The sequence below is a fragment of the Coregonus clupeaformis genome, unplaced genomic scaffold, assembly GCF_020615455.1.
Source record: "Coregonus clupeaformis isolate EN_2021a unplaced genomic scaffold, ASM2061545v1 scaf1482, whole genome shotgun sequence".
In the NCBI taxonomy this organism is placed as follows: Eukaryota; Metazoa; Chordata; class Actinopteri; order Salmoniformes; family Salmonidae; genus Coregonus; species Coregonus clupeaformis.
This window is the reverse complement of record NW_025534936.1, coordinates 6884-20735: the sequence shown is the minus strand read 5'-3', so window position 1 is coordinate 20735 and position 13852 is coordinate 6884. Positions and strand designations below refer to the sequence as shown.

General features: G+C 47.7%; 1 non-coding gene across 1 annotated transcript; it reads left to right on the top strand.

Moving 5' to 3' along the window:
• Positions 1-531: 531 nt before the first annotated feature.
• Positions 532-607, top strand: trnaa-ggc. The gene has a single exon. It is a non-coding gene; the product is annotated as a tRNA-Ala (tRNA).
• The last annotated feature ends 13245 nt before the right edge of the window (positions 608-13852 follow it).

Below are 13852 nucleotides of genomic sequence, written 5' to 3'. Positions count from 1 at the left end.
TTCCTGGTATTTACAGTCAGTATAGTATTACGGTGTCTGGTACTTAAGCCCATTTCAAAGAATTCAGCTCAGTAGCTAACTAACCTCGTTCCCAGGATCACTTGCTACTGCATGTAGGTTCCACAGAGAAAGAGCCGGCCGGTGGGCTAGATTAATACCTAATGAACTACCTGGTACTAAATGGTTTGAAGTCACTGTTGTGTTCAGCTGTGTGATGTTTTCATCTTCTGATGTTCGACGGTAATGGGCATTAGCCCACCAGGCGAGTTTGTGAGAGTCGCTAGCAAGCTGAACTACGTTCCATGTGAACTGCATTAGCATCTTCCGCGGTACATTTGTTACTGTGAATCTTCTACTAATGACTGTGAGCTGAATGGAGTCACTGACAAGTTGATCTGAGACAATTGCATTTCCAGCTTCCGTGCGTCTAGTATAACAGTGTAACAGCTGTGTTTAATGATTCTCATTGACTGTGAGCTGAATAGCTTGGAGATTCGGCAGTGGTAAGCTCCTACAGTGTATTTTGGTGCTGGTCCCATGTGGCTCAGTTGATAAGAGCGTGGCGCTGGCAACGCCAAGGTCATGGGTTCAATTCCTGCTGGGATCGTAAAAACATACTGAAAGTGTATGCACTCACTGTATTGTAAGAGTAGTGGAATATGTTGATGTAACCAGTGTGTTAGTAAAGAGTAGGGGAATATGTTGATGGAACCAGTGTGTTAGTAAAGAGTAGGGGAATATGTTGATGTAACCAGTGTGTTAGTAAAGAGTAGGGGAATATGTTGATGTAACCAGTGTGTTAGTAAAGAGTAGGGGAATATGTTGATGTAACCAGTGTGTTAGTAAAGAGTAGGGGAATATGTTGATGTAACCAGTGTGTTAGTAAAGAGTAGGGGAATATGTTGATGTAACCTGTGTGTTAGTAAAGAGTAGGGGAATATTTTGATGTAACCAGTGTGTTAGTAAAGAGTAGTGGAATATGTTGATGTAACCATTGTGTTAGTAAAGAGTAGGGGAATATGTTGATGTAACCAGTGTGTTAGTAAAGAGTAGTGGAATATGTTGATGTAACCAGTGTGTTAGTAAAGAGTAGGGGAATATGTTGATGTAACCAGTGTGTTAGTAAAGAGTAGGGGAATATGTTGATGGAACCAGTGTGTTAGTAAAGAGTAGGGGAATATGTTGATGTAACCAGTGTGTTAGTAAAGAGTAGGGGAATATGTTGATGTAACCAGTGTGTTAGTAAAGAGTAGGGGAATATGTTGATGGAACCAGTGTGTTAGTAAAGAGTAGGGGAATATGTTGATGTAACCAGTGTGTTAGTAAAGAGTAGGGGAATATGTTGATGGATGTCACACTCTGGCTCCGGGACTGTGTTAGAGCTAGGGTGTATTTCATTTGGTGGTGTTGGGTTGGGTGAGTTTCATTTGTTTTGTGTCTAGTGGTGATTGGTCTATGACTCCCAATCGGAGGTAACGAGTGTCAGCTGTCGGCTCGTTATCTCTGATTGGGAGCCATATATATTCTGTGTGTTTTCTCCTGTGGGTTGTGGGTTATTGTTCCAAGTTAAGGTATTGTTCCAGGTTCCGTATTTTTTGTCTGTTGGACTTCACTATCGTCTTTTGTTGTTTTTCCGTGGTTGCTTTAATTAATAAAGTCATCATGTTCACTCGCAACGCTGCGTATTGGTCCGCTCCTTCAGACGATCGTGACAGAATAACCCACCATAAAAGGACCAAGCAGCGTAACAAGCGGCAACAGGACCTACCTACACAGGAGTTATGGACGCCTCCTAAGGATTTTTGGACATGGGAGGAGATTCGGGCTGGAAAGGGTCCTTGGGCACAACCAGAGGAATATCACCGCCCTCGTGAAGAGCTGGAGGCAGCCAAAGCCGAGAGGAGGTGGTATGAGGAGGCAGCAAGAAGGCGAGGCTGGAGGCCTGTGGACGAGAGGCAACCCCAAGAAATTTTTGGGGGGGGGCACATGGCTTGGGCGACTGGGCAGCAGGAGGCTGCCACAGGGAGAAAAGGAGAGAAGGCTAACGGAGTACGGGAGCCAGTGGCGAGTAGAAGGAGGGAAGTGTGTGTGCACGGCGTGAAGGACTGATGTGTGTTGCCAGTCCGGTCCGGCCCGTTCCTGATCCTCGGTTGAGGCCAGTGGTGTGTGTTCCGGTACGGACCGGCCTGTTCCTGCTCCAAGCACGTATCCTACGGGTGCGTCACCAGCCCAGCCCGGCCTGTTCTTCAGAGCCGTCCGCCAGACCCGGGAGCCGCTAGAGCCTTCTGCCAGACAGAATCATACACCTGCTATGGAATCAGCAGGAGCCGACGCAGCCTATGCTGGACTGGAGGCTCGGGTTCGTGACGGGCAGGAGCGGCTCATGCGGGATGGGACCGCCCTGCTGGAGGTGATGACCACTCTCCGAGGCTGGGGTCCGCCTCACCGCCAGCCGCCCAGCCAGCACCGTCAGCCAGCCATGAGCAGCCAGATCCGTCAGCCAACCATGAGCAGCCAGATCCGTCAGCCAGCCACGAGCAGCCAGATCCGTCAGCCAGCCATGAGCAGCCAGATCCATCAGCCAGCCGCGAGCAGCCAGATCCGCTCAGCCAGCCACGAGCAGCCAGATCCGTCAGCCAACCACGAGCAGCCAGATCCGTCAGCCAACCATGAGCAGCCAGATCCGTCAGCCAGCCATGAGCAGCCAGATCCGTCAGCCAGCCATGAGCAGCCAGATCCGTCAGCCAGCCATGAGCAGCCAGATCCGTCAGCCAGCCACGAGCAGCCAGATCCGTCAGCCAACCGCAGAGCAGCCAGATCCGTCAGCCAGCCGAGCAGCCAGATCCGTCAAGCCAGCCATGAGCAGCCAGATCCGTCAGCCAGCCATGAGCAGCCAGATCCGTCAGCCAGCCATGAGCAGCCAGATCCGTCAGCCAGCCATGAGCAGCCGGATCCGCCAGAGCCGTCCAGCCAGGTTCCGCCAGAGCCGTCCAGCCAGGAACCGCCAGAGCCGTTCAGCCAGGATCGCCAGAGCCGTCCAGCCAGGATCCGCCAGAGCCGCCCAGCCAGGATCCGCCAGAGCCGCCCAGCCAGGATCCGCCAGAGCCGTTCAGCCAGGATCCGCCAGAGCCGTCCAGCCAGGATCCGCCAGAGCCGCCCAGCCAGGATCCGCCAGAGCCGTCCAGCCAGGATCCGCCAGAGCCGCCCAGCCAGGATCCGCCAGAGCCGTCCAGCCAGGATCCGCCAGAGCCGTCCAGCCAGGATCCGCCAGAGCGTCAGGCCGGATTCGCCAGAGCCGTCCCAGCCCGGATCCGCCAGAGCCGTCCAGCCCGGGATCCGCCAGAGCCGTCCCAGCCCGGGATCCGCCAGAGCCGTCCAGCCCGGATCCGCCAGCCAGCCAGGATCCGCCAGAGCCAGCCAGCCAGGATCCGCCTTTCAGTCCGGAGCTGCCCTTAGTCCGGTACTGCCCCTTAGCCGGTGCTGCCCCTTAGTCCGGTGCTGCCCCTTAGGCGGTGCTGCCCCTAGTCCGGTGCTGCCCCTTAGTCCGGTGCTGCCCCTTAGCCCGGTGCTGCCCTTAGCCCGGTGCTGCCCCCTTAGTCCGTGCTGCCCCTGAGTCCGGTGATGCCTCTTAGTCAGGGCTGCCCCTTAATCCTGTGGGGTTTTAGTTGGGGGGTGGTCATTGGGAGGAGGCTACCGAAGCAGGTTGTGACTGCGGTGGGGTGGGGATCACGACCGGGGCCAGAGCCGCCACCGGGGACAGACGCCCACCCAGACCCTCCCCTAGACTGTATGCTGGTGCGCGGAGTGCGCACCTTTAGGGGGTACTGTCACACTCTGGCTCCGGGACTGTGTGTTAGAGCTAGGGTGTATTTCATTTGGTGGTGTTGGGTTGGGTGAGTTTCATTTGTTTTGTGTCTAGTGGTGATTGGTCTATGACTCCCAATCGGAGGTAACGAGTGTCAGCTGTCGGCTCGTTATCTCTGATTGGGAGCCATATATATTCTGTGTGTTTTCTCCTGTGGGTTGTGGGTTATTGTTCCAAGTTAAGGTATTGTTCCAGGTTCCGTATTTTTGTCTGTTGGACTTCACTATCGTCTTTTGTTGTTTTTCCGTGGTTGCTTTAATTAATAAAGTCATCATGTTCACTCGTAACGCTGCGTATTGGTCCGCTCCTTCAGACGATCGTGACAATGGAACCAGTGTGTTAGTAAAGAGTAGGGGAATATGTTGATGTAACCAGTGTGTTAGTAAAGAGTAGGGGAATATGTTGATGTAACCAGTGTGTTAGTAAAGAGTAGGGGAATATGTTGATGTAACCAGTGTGTTAGTAAAGAGTAGGGGAATATGTTGATGGAACCAGTGTGTTAGTAAAGAGTAGGGGAATATGTTGATGTAACCAGTGTGTTAGTAAAGAGTAGGGGAATATGTTGATGTAACCAGTGTGTTAGTAAAGAGTAGGGGAATATGTTGATGGAACCAGTGTGTTAGTAAAGAGTAGGGGAATATGTTGATGTAACCAGTGTGTTAGTAAAGAGTAGGGGAATATGTTGATGTATTATTATTATTATTATTATGTAACCAGTGTGTTAGTAAAGAGTAGTGGAATATGTTGATGTAACCAGTGTGTTAGTAAAGAGTAGGGGAATATGTTTATGTAACCAGTGTGTTAGTAAAGAGTAGGGGAATATGTTGATGTAACCAGTGTGTTAGTAAAGAGTGGGGGAATATGTTGATGTAACCAGTGTGTTAGTAAAGAGTAGGGGAATATGTTGATGTAACCAGTGTGTTCGTGTAGCGGGCAGGGCAGTGCTGTCACTCTGAGTCTCGCTGTGATGGATAGAGGGGGAAAACAGCAAGCACACAGGATATGATAAACTGCCCTGTGAGCAACCCAGGTCTCTCTCTCTCTCTCTCTCGCTTTCTCTCCCTCTCTTTCTCTGACTCAGCCACACAGGCACAAGGGCACACACACACACACAAACACACACACCAACACACACACACATCATTAATCACATGGTGGAAGTGTGTATTTGTGTGTGTGTGTGAGTGATTGACGATGGAAGAGTGTCTTTTTATTTCAGGTCATAAATTCAGCGTTGTGGACTTACTGTAGTTGATGTTACTTTTAACCTTTTACTGCAGTGGGCTAAATCAGGGTCACACAGAGTGTTTCTTGGTAGTCTTAAATCTACTTTGAAACAAAAGTATACACCTCACACATGGTTATGGGACACCTGTACCATGTCAGATATAGAGTTGAAATGTATTCAATGTTGAGTTTGCATCCCAATATTACACTTGACATATACTGAAAAAATGTATAAACGCAACATGCAACAATTTCAACACTTTTACTGAGTTACAGTTCAAGGAAATCAGTCAACTGAAATAAATAAATTAGGCCCTAATCTATGGAGTTCACATGACTGCGCAGGGGCACAGCCATGGGTGGGCCTGGGAGGGCATAGGCCCCCCCACTTGGGAGCCATACCCATCCACTGGGGAGGGCCAGGCCCAGTAAATCAGAATGAGTTTTTCACCACAAAAGGGCTTTATTACAGACAGAAATACTCCTCACTTTCATCAGCTGTCCGGGTGGCTGGTCTCAACCGATCCCACAGGTGAAGAAGCCAGATGTGGAGGTCCAGGGCTGGCGTGGTTAATCGTGGTCTGCGATTGTGAGACCGGTTGGACGTACTGTCAAATTCTCTAAAACAATGTTAGAGGCGGCTTATGGTAGAGAAATTAACATTAAATTATCTGGCAACAGCTCTGGTGGACATTCCTGCAGTCAGCATGCCAATTGTATGCTCGCTTAAAACTTGAGACATCTGTGGCATTGTATTGTATGACAAAACTGCAGATTTTAGAGTGGCCTGTTATTGTCGCCAGCACAAGGTGCACCTGTGTAATGATCATGCTGTTTAATCAGGATTATCTTGGCAAATGAGAAATGTTCGCTAACAGGGATGGAAACAAATTTGTGCACAAATTTTGTGCATATGGAAAAGTTCTGGGATTTTTGTATTTCAGCTCATGAAACATGGGACCAACACTTTACATGTTCCGTTAATATTTTAGGTCAGTATACATCACAGAAGACTGAAATATAACAAAACCGTTTGACATAGAACCACTGGATTTTCAGCGGGTTAAAAAAAATAATGTTTATGAATTATGAAAAATATGAATAACATTCCACCTATGAGGCCACTAGAGGGCGATTTGGTAGTTTGACTGCAAACCATGGGAACGGAGGAGTGGGGACAGAGACTAACATTTAAACCAAGGTTTGCCATTTAGCATTAGTGCTCCGATCATGTATGAACTGCAGTCATCTGTTGGTGCTGAATCATATTTAGGAACAGTATGTGATGGTATTTGTATCTGGCCCGTCTCTCTCCGTTTCCAAGGACATGTTGTCTTGACTACAGGTTATTTATCTTATCTGGTTCAACAAACAAATTCTGGACGACTTCGGAGCCGTTATCAGTTAGCCTGGCTCCATGTCTGGTTTCATGGTCACCCGCCCTACATGGTGGCCCTGCCAGTTGCCAGGCAACATGACGTCAGTTTGGCTGAACTAGACTGGCAACCAGTTTGGCGTCTAGTCCTAACCCCAGTCTCTGGCCCTTGGTCAATCCAGGATTTTGTATTGTTATGGCAAACCATGGCACTGTTTTTACTTGACAAATGTCCTGGTGTCTGTTGACACATGTCCTGGTGTATGTTGACACATGTCCTGGTGTATGTTGACACATGTCCTGGTGTATGTTGACACATGTCCTGGTGTATGTTGACACATGTCCTGGTGTATGTTGACACATGTCCTGGTGTATGTTGACACATGTCCTGGTGTATGTTGACACATGTCCTGGTGTATGTTGACACATGTCCTGGTGTATGTTGACACGTGTCCTGGTGAATGTTGACACGTGTCCTGGTGTACAGTGGGGAGAACAAGTATTTGATACACTGCCGATTTTGCAGGTTTTCCTACTTACAAAGCATGTAGAGGTCTGTAATTTTTATCATAGGTACACTTCAACTGTGAGAGACGGAATCTACAAAATCCAGAAAATCACATTGTTTGATTTTTAAGTAAATAATTTGCATTTTAATGCATGACATAAGTATTTGATCACCTACCAACCAGTAAGAATTCCGGCTCTCACAGTCCTGTTCGTTTTTCTTTAAGAAGCCCTCCTGTTCTCCACTCATTACCTGTATTAACTGCACCTGTTTGAACTTGTTACCTGTATAAAAGACACCTGTCCACACACTCAATCAAACAGACTCCAACCTCTCCACAATGGCCAAGACCAGAGAGCTGTGTAAGGACATCAGGGATAAAATTGTAGACCTGCACAAGGCTGGGATGGGCTACAGGACAATAGGCAAGAAAATGGAAGAAGTTCAAGATGACGGTCAATCACCCTCGGTCTGGGGCTCCATGCAAGATCTCACCTCGTGGGGCATCAATGATCATGAAGAAGGTGAGGGATCAGCCCAGAACTACACGGCAGGACCTGGTCAATGACCTGAAGAGAGCTGGGACCACCGCTGTCTCAAAGAAAACCATTAGTAACACACTACGCCGTCATGGATTAAAATCCTGCAGCGCACGCAAGGTCCCCCTGCTCAAGCCAGCGCATGTCCAGGCCCATCTGAAGTTTGCCAATGACCATCTGGATGATCCAGAGGAGGAATGGGAGAAGATCATGTGGTCTGATGAGACAAAAATAGAGCTTTTTGGTCTAAACTCCACTCGCTGTGTTTGGAGGAAGAAGAAGGATGAGTACAACCCCAAGAACACCATCCCAACCGTGAAGCATGGAGGTGGAAACATCATTCTTTGGGGATGCTTTTCTGCAAAGGGGACAGGACGACTGCACCGTATTGAGGGGAGGGATGGATGGGGCCATGTCACGAGATCTTGGCCAACAACCTCCTTCCCTCAGTAAGAGCATTGAAGATGGGTCGTGGCTGGGTCTTCCAGCATGACAATGACCCGAAACACACAGCCAGGGCAACTAAAGAGTGGCTCCGTAAGAAGCATCTCAAGGTCCTGGAGTGGCCTAGCCAGTCTCCAGACCTGAACCCAATAGAAAATCTTTGGAGGGAGCTGAAAGTCCGTATTGCCCAGCGACAGCCCCGAAACCTGAAGGATCTGGAGAAGGTCTGTATGGAGGAGTGGGCCAAAATCTCTGCTGCAGTGTGTGCAAACCTGGTCAAGACCTACAGGAAACGTATGATCTCTGTAATTGCAAACAAAGGTTTATGTACCAAATATTAAGTTCTGCTTTTCTGATGTATCAAATACTTATGTCAAGCATTAAAATGCAAATGAATTACTTAAAAATCATACAATGTGATTTTCTGGATTTTTGTTTTAGATTCCGTCTCTCACAGTTGAAGTGTACCTATGATAAAAATTACAGACCTCTACATGCTTTGTAAGTAGGAAAACCTGCAAAATCGGCAGTGTATCAAATACTTGTTCTCCCCACTGTATGTTGACACGTGTCCTGGTGTATGTTGACACGTGTCCTGGTGTATGTTGACACGTGTCCTGGTGTATGTTGACACGTGTCCTGGTGTATGTTGACACATGGTCCTCTGTAGCTCAGCTGGTAGAGCACGGCGCTTGTAACGCCAGGGTAGTGGGTTCGATCCCCGGGACCACCCATACACAAAAATGTATGCACACATGACTGTAAATCGCTTTGGATTAAAGCGTCTGCTAAGTGGCTTATTATTATTATGTCCTGGTGTATGTTGACACATGTCCTGCTGTATGTTGACACATGTCCTGGTGTATGTTGACACATGTCCTGCTGTATGTTGTGTGGAACTAAATTTATGCTCCCTTGTTGACCAGGGATCACTTGAAAAAGAGATGTTAATGCCGATGTGACTTCCCTTCCACGTTACATGGTGGCCCTGCCAGTTGCCAGACAACATGACGTCAGTTTGGCTGGGACACAACTAGATGGCAGCCACCAGTCACCAAATTACATTTCTGAAGAGAAAGCGTTGTAAGCGTTGTACTGCACTTCTGTCGTCCGCAGCATGGCCATCCTTGCCTCCTAACCCCATTCCCTGGCCCCTGGTCAAGGATGCTACATTGGGTCTCTGGCCCCTGGTCAAGGATGCTACATTGGGTCTCTGGCCCCTGGTCAAGGATGCTACATTGGGTCTCTGGCCCCTGGTCAAGGATGCTACATTGGGTCTCTGGCCCCTGGTCAAGGATGCTACATTGGGTCTCTGGCCCCTGGTCAAGGATGCTACATTGGGTCACTGGCCCCTGGTCAAGGATGCTACATTGGGTCACTGGCCCCTGGTCAAGGATGCTACATTGGGTCTCTGGCCCCTGGTCAAACCCACAGGATTACTCTGAGCTGCTCCAGTATGGCCATCACTATCTGACCATGCTAAGGAGGATGGAAGTATGACTCTTCCTCTTCAAACATGTCATTTAACAGCTAGCCCCAACCCTAACTCTAGCCCCAACCCTAACTCTAACCCTTACTCTAGCCCCAACCCTAACTCTAGCCCCAACCCTAACTCTAGCCCCAACCCTAACTCTAGCCCCAACCCTAACTCTAGCCCCAACCCTAACTCTAGCCCCAACCCTAACTCTAACCCTAACCCTTACTCTAGCCCCAACCCTAACTCTAGCCCCAACCCTAACTCTAGCCCCAACCCTAACTCTAGCCCCAACCCTAACTCTAGCCCCAACCCTAACTCTAGCCCCAACCCTAACTCTAACCCTAACCCTTACTCTAGCCCCAACCCTAACTCTAGCCCCAACCCTAACTCTAGCCCCAACCCTAACTCTAGCCCCAACCCTAACTATAGCCCCAACCCTAACTCTAGCCCCAACCCTAACTCTAGCCCCAACCCTAACTCTAGCCCTAACCCTAACACTAACCCTAACCCTAACTCTAGCCCCAACCCTAACTCTAGCCCCAACCCTAACTCTAGCCCTAACCCTAACTCTAAGCCTAACCCTTACTCTAGCCCCAACCCTAACTTTAACCCTAACCCTAACTCCAACCCTAACCCTAACTTTAGCCCCAACCCTAACTCTAACCCTAACCCTAACTCTAGCCCCAACCCTAACTTTAACCCTAACCCTAACTCTAGCCCCAACCCTAACTCTAACCCTAACCCTAACTCTAGCCCCAACCCTAACTTTAACCCTAACCCTAACTCTAGCCCCAACCCTAACTCTAACCCTAACCCTTACTCTAGCCCCAACCCTAACTTTAACCCTAACCCTTACTTTAGCCCCAACCCTAACTCTAACCCTAACCCTAACTCTAGCCCCAACCCTAACTTTAACCCTAACCCTTACTTTAGCCCCAACCCTAACTCTAACCCTAACCCTAACTCTAGCCCCAACCCTAACTTTAACCCTAACCCTTACTTTAGCCCCAACCCTAACTTTAACCCTAACCCTAACTCTAGCCCCAACCCTAACTCTAACCCTAACCCTAACTCTAGCCCCAACCCTAACTTTAACCCTAACCCTAACTCTAGCCCCAACCCTAACTCTAACCCTAACCCTAACTCTAGCCCCAACCCTAACTCTAACCCTAACCCTTACTCTAAGCCTAACCCTAGCCCTAGCCTTAGACAGAAGTTTATATGAGTGTAGAATTGTAGGTGGCACTGGCTATACTCGGTCAAGGACAGGTTGGGATGTGTCTGTGATATGATGTGATGTGTCTGTCATGTGATGTGTCTGTGTCTGTGATGTGATGTTTCTGTGATGTGTCTGTGATGTGTCTGTGATGTGATGTGTCTGTCATGTGTCTGTGATGTGATGTGTCTGTCATGTGATGTGATGTGTCTGTGATGTGATGTGTCTGTGATGTGTCTGTGATGTGATGTGTCTGTGATGTGTCTGTCATGTGATGTGTCTGTCATGTGATGTGATGTTTCTGTGATGTGTCTGTGATGTGATGTGATGTGTCTGTGATGTGATGTGTCTGTGATGTGATGTGATGTGTCTGTCATGTGATGTGTCTGTCATGTTAAGTGATGTGTCTGTCATGTGATGTGATGTGTATGTGATGTGTCTGTTGATAACTGTTGTTCAGCTTCCCCTATTGTGTGTGAAGGGGATTTTAAGTTAACCCCCACTGTGCAGTGTAGCCAGCAAGGCACTCCGGGGTGTTACAGTCTAAACATGAAGAGAAGAAGACTTTGTCCCAAATGGCATCCTATCCCTACATAGTGCACTAATTTTGCCCTGGTCAAAAGTAGTGCACTATATGGAATGGTGTGCTATTTGTGCCTCATGAAAAGAAGAAGAGTCTCTTCAGCCTCTTCTGTTGTTGTTAGGCTGCCTGTGCCTGACTTCCATACCAATGTCTTGTCTGTCCTGTATCACCAGACTTTACTGTCCTGTATCACCAGACTTTACTGTCCTGTATCACCAGACTGTACTGTCCTGTATCACCAGACTTTACTGTCCTGTATCACCAGACTTTACTGTCCTGTATCACCAGACTGTACTGTCCTGTATCACCAGACTTTACTGTCCTGTATCACCAGACTGTACTGTCCTGTATCACCAGACTTTACTGTCCTGTATCGCCAGACTTTACTGTCCTGTATCACCAGACTTTACTGTCCTGTATCACCAGACTGTACTGTCCTGTATCGCCAGACTTTACTGTCCTGTATCACCAGACTTTACTGTCCTGTATCACCAGACTTTACTGTCCTGTATCACCAGACTTTACTGTCCTGTATCACCAGACTTTACTGTCCTGTATCACCAGACTTTACTGTCCTGTATCACCAGACTGTACTGTCCTGTATCGCCAGACTTTACTGTCCTGTATCACCAGACTTTACTGTCCTGTATCACCAGACTTTACTGTCCTGTATCACCAGACTTTACTGTCCTGTATCACCAGACTTTACTGTTCTGTATCACCAGACTTTACTGTCCTGTATCACCAGACTTTACTGTCCTGTATCACCAGACTGTACTGTCCTGTATCACCAGACTGTACTGTTCTGTATCACCAGACTTTACTGTCCTGTATCACCAGACTGTACTGTCCTGTATCACCAGACTGTACTGTCCTGTATCGCCAGACTTTACTGTCCTGTATCACCAGACTTTACTGTCCTGTATCACCAGACTGTACTGTCCTGTATCGCCAGACTTTACTGTCCTGTATCACCAGACTTTACTGTCCTGTATCACCAGACTTTACTGTCCTGTATCACCAGACTTTACTGTCCTGTATCGCCAGACTTTACTGTCCTGTATCACCAGACTTTACTGTCCTGTATCACCAGACTGTACTGTCCTGTATCACCAGACTTTACTGTCCTGTATCACCAGACTTTACTGTCCTGTATCACCAGACTGTACTGTCCTGTATCACCAGACTTTACTGTCCTGTATCACCAGACTTTACTGTCCTGTATCACCAGACTGTACTGTCCTGTATCACCAGACTTTACTGTCCTGTATCACCAGACTGTACTGTCCTGTATCACCAGACTGTACTGTCCTGTATCGCCAGACTTTACTGTCCTGTATCACCAGACTGTACTGTCCTGTATCACCAGACTTTACTGTCCCGTATCACCAGACTTTACTGTCCTGTATCACCAGACTGTACTGTCCTGTATCGCCAGACTTTACTGTCCTGTATCACCAGACTTTACTGTCCTGTATCGCCAAAGACTTTACTGTCCGTTCCCAGAGAGTTAGGCTAGAGGACCGTTAAATAGTACCTCTCTCATTCACCTCTCTCTCTCTCTCTCTGTCTCTCTCTCTCTCTCTCTCTCTCTCTCTCTCTCTCTCTCTCTCTCTCTCTCTCTCTCTCTCTCTCTCTCTCTCTCTCTCTCTCTCTCTCTCTCTCTCTCTCTCTCTGTCTCTCTCTGTCTCTGTCTGTCTGTCACACCCTGGCTCTGGGGACTCTATATTTTGAGCCAGGGTGTGTAGTTTCTATGTGTTTGTGTTTCTATGTCGTGTTCTAGTATTGTATTTCTATGTTGGCCAGTGTGGTTCTCAATCAGAGGCAACGAGTGTCAGCTGTGGCTGGTTGTCTGTTTTCCCATAGTGTTTGTGGGATCTTGTTCCGTTTGGGTTGTGTTTACCGTAGGACGTCACGTTTTCGTTTTGTTGTTTGTTGTTTTTGTATTATCACTAAAGATAATAAATATGTTCGTTCATCACGCTGCGCCTTGGTCTACTCCGTTAAACGATCGTGACACTGTCTCTCACTCTCTCCTTTCTTTTTCTCTCCCTCCTTTCTTTCTCTCTCTCTATCCCAATCTCCCTTACACTTTTCCAAACTTTATTCACTTTTTTTGTTTGTTGAGTAATTGAAGTTGTTTTGTGTTGTGTTGTATTGTATTGTGTTGTATTGTGTTGTGTTGTGTTGCGTTGAGTTGGATGGTGTTGCGTTATGTTGCATTGAGTTGAGTTGTGTTGTGTTGTTTTGTATTGTGTTGCCTTGAGTTGTGTTGTATAGTGTTGTATTGTATAGTGTTGTGTTGTATTGTGTTGTATTGTGTTGCCTTGAGTTGTGTTGTAAAGTGTTGTATTGTGTTGTGTTGCATAGTGTTGCGTTGTGTTGCGTTGAGTTGTATTGTGTTGCGTTATGTTGCATTGAGTTGAGTTGAGTTGAGTTGTGTTGTATTGTATTGTGGACACAGCATAGAGCTGTGTACAAATTATAATCCTGTTATTACCTCATTAATAGTCCAGACAGACTGGATCACAGTGAGAGAGACAGTAAGTGCTCTCAGGGCAGGATTCTCAGAATAGGATAACACATAGACACACACACATTCACAGACAAACATGTTC